Here is a 3812-nt window from a genome sequence, read left to right on the forward strand (position 1 = left end):
TTGTTGACCTGGAGTCAACCTCTGTCGTACCCACCGTGGATGATTTTAAAGGTAGTGGTGCTAAAGAGAGTTTCCTAAGCACAGTTCCTGAGGACAGATGGAAAGCAGAATTTGAATCTGTATTCTATAACGCTTCCAACAGCAGGGAAAGTCCTAAATAGCTTCTTTCATCACCAGCCATACTGGGGACAGGGATGTGACTCCTTGTTCACGAGTATGCTTCTGTTGTGAGAACCCTTACATATTCAAGGGCTACCTCTGAGAAACAGGATTTACAAGTTTGGATCTGCAGTTTCTATACAAAGATAATTGGTAGAAACAAGACATGTTGCTGAACTTGAGTGCGAAAGGGAGGATCTGCTCCTCACAAGCTCATACTTCACCAGGAGGTGAACCACACAGAGCAACACTTCTCTCTAACTTGATGAGTAGTTGCTAAAGGAGAAGGTTCAGACATCCCCATGAACTTTATTACTTTTACCTCCTACCACAACTTTTTGCACTGATCAAACCGATCCCATATTAGCCCTCCTCTAGCTGAGACCTGGGAAGAACATAATTTTGTTTTGTTCAGCTCCACGTTCATCCATATGGATTAAGTCCTACCAAAGCTTACATTTGCCATCTGGCGAAAAGCCATAGAACTTATTGGTTTACCATGCCTCCAGTCTTTGGTGAATGCTTTTGTGGCCACCAAGGTCATTGCGCCCTTGCACGTACCATTGTCATTTTTGCCAGTGGGGCTGACGAGCGGCGGGGTGCCTGAGAGCCAGCTGTTGCAAAGTGGTCTGGTGGATCTGACTCAGAATTTTAAAGGGGAGAGAATCAGTAGGCAGACAACGAACGACACTGAGTCCTGCTCGCTATAAGTAAAGGGTGTTGAGCTTTACAAGAAGTGTAAAAATTATTAGTAAGGCACTTAAAAGCTCCTGCTCTTTGTCTCATGTGCAGCTATTTCTCCCAATGTCAACTTCATGCAGAGTGCTCTGTGACTGGTTTTCATTCAGGTCACCAACACAAAAATTTCACCCACCATTGGCCAAAGTAACACAAACTGTACGATAATCCGGTTGAAGGAAATCAGGAGGAAAATCAGAAGATTGTCTCATATCTACATATGCTTTAAACTTAATAAACTTAATAAAGCACCAAGTGTCAACTAAATGCTTTGTGGTTACTAGCAGCTCAGAAATTGAAGGCTAAGAGCCATGAAATTATGAAGATTTACAGTTATGTTTTACATAGTTGCTAAACCTCAAAATAATTAGTATTGACTATCTCGGCTAATCAATCTGAAGCAGATGTTGGAAATTAGAGGCTAAATCCTGTAATCCTGGATGCCAAAAGTTTATCCAAAAGTCCTATTTATGGCACGCCATTGTATTGTTATGTTTTTTTACTTCAGTTAATAATTGAAAGATGTGGTTTAGAACCATAACTGACAAAGACACATTTTAATAACTATTCTGGGTTTATCTCAACGTACATATGAGCATGCCTATTTGGAGTATTTCTGACTCCTATATATACACGTTTCATAACTGTTGCCGGTTTTGGCAAACGGCCACTTAAAGGCACATATAAAATTTAACTGCACGTGCCTCATAATTAGTCACGTTATAACTTACATTGTAACATGTTCTGAGAGCATGGTTGCTTGTGGAGTTATGGGATGCAGTCACAGGACAAGCTCTAAAAGGGATTTGGTTAGGGGAGAACAGGCACGGCTCTGGGAAAGCATTTGTTCACTTGCTTCAGTCTGTATCTATGGTCCTTACATATGTTCTTAGAGGATCGTTTCCAAAATTTGGGCTGAATGAGTTAAAGAAAGAATTTTAGTGGCCTTCATGGCCTTTGAAACTTAAGATGGCTTTTAAAAACAGCCACAGCCCAATTAAAAGAATTATTTCTTCGAGGTCTAAGTACACTGTTATTTAAATGGGACTTGTAAATAGTACCTGCAAAAACACCATCTGGCAACTCTCACAGTATTAAGGTGGTTAAGCCTTCATGAAACTTGGAAGAAAAAGATGGAGGCTAATTCCTACCATAAAGAGTATAGAAATATATAGAAAATTACATTTCTTTGCAAAGTTTCACGAAGCAACAAACAGGCTTTATTGTAAGAGTAGGGCAAGTAAGTCCTATTGACAATCACTTAGTAAATATCCTGTTAAAAATAATTCAAATTTAGAAGAGTTCATTAGCGATAATAAGTAAATCCCAGCCCCTTCTGTCTCTCTATCTGTCTCACAAATCAGGAGTGCATTTGAGAGGAAAGTACTGACTCAAATAATTTGTTTGTGCTGCAATTCCTGGAGCCTGAAATACAGGTCCTGAACTGTTGTCAAAGCTGATGTCCACAATTTGTTCTACTTCAACATAAAAGAAAATACACAAAGAGGGAAATATCCAGTTGTCTCTAGTTTCTTTGCTGTGTGATTCTTTCTAACAGTCCGATTAAAAACTTACGCTGAGCTTCTTGAAGTTTCATAGAAAAATCACACAGAGAAAATGTAACGCTGTCTTCTCACACCTCGGGCTTCCTGATGCCACAAGCCGCATAGCAAAACCTTCATGTAGACAGGAGTCATGTCCTCCTCTCACCTCACTTTTTTGGTCTCCTCAGCCCAGGAGACCCAGCCTGACCCCTGTGCCTCCCAGCTCAACCCCAGCTCTGTGCCGTCGGGCAGAAGTGACAGCGTTTGTGCACAGGGAGCCCAAAACTGCTCCCCGGGGAGGCAGCAGTGCCCAGACCTTGTCACTGCTCTCTTTATTCGTGTCCCCATTGATGTCCATGGTGGACCGCTGCCGTGCTCCAGCCGGCTGTCCAAAGACTCTGGGAATTTACTGAGGGTGCCCATTTACCGGCATGTCATGTCAGGAAATATACATGGCTTTCCTCTTCAGCTCTGAATCTGACCCACCATATTAATCTAGATATTTTTATATTTGCAGTTGTGCTCAGGAGAAACAAGCCAACAGAAAATCTGTGTAGAAAGCTGAGAAAGGATGAGAATAACTGTAGGTGTGAAGGCTATGGTATGAAGAATATGGCTCTTCTCCTGTAAGGCTGCATCACAGAAAACAGCTGAGAAACACAGGAAGTAGGGGGAAATCACAAGGAGTTTGAAAGTTTTGAGAAATAGTTAAATGACCCCAGCACAGGTTACACATACCATGGAGTTTACAAGTCTCTTCTTCCCCCCGCCCCCATTCAAAAGGAGGAAACTGCTAATTTTTGTCAGCACAGTCACTATTTTTGATACTAAACTGCAATTCCAAACCCTCGCAAGTTGTATGCCCTAGATAAATCAGCTCCCGAACAGCTCTGTTTGCTTAGAAATTTTTTTTACAATGTTAATTACTTCATAAGGGTTTTTTTTAAATTTTGAAAAAATCAATTGAACGTGAAGCTTTCAGGATTGCGCTTTCACATAAATCATTTGACTTTGTATGCTAAATCAGCACAGCAGCTGAAGGAGCTGTTATGTAAGTATTAACAAGACAGCTGCAGGTTATCGTTTCTTCATACTATTCAGATAAGCTCATTTGTTGTTCAGAAAACACTCAGAACCCAAGGGCTGATAAAAGTCTTCCAAAATCTGTGTTCAGAATAACTCCAGGAGTATTCTGTGACAGAATCATCTGCACAACAGGCAAGTAGTTCCAAAGATCTCTTGTGAAATCCTTTTAAAAATAGAGTTTCCCACAAACGTATTGCTGGCTGGGTATATGGAGTCTGACTGGGCTTTTAGTTTAATCGGAAATAATTCCATCCCCATCTAAATTTGCATTCTAGAGCCATTTTA

Source organism: Grus americana, chromosome 2, assembly GCF_028858705.1.
Source record: "Grus americana isolate bGruAme1 chromosome 2, bGruAme1.mat, whole genome shotgun sequence".
In the NCBI taxonomy this organism is placed as follows: Eukaryota; Metazoa; Chordata; class Aves; order Gruiformes; family Gruidae; genus Grus; species Grus americana.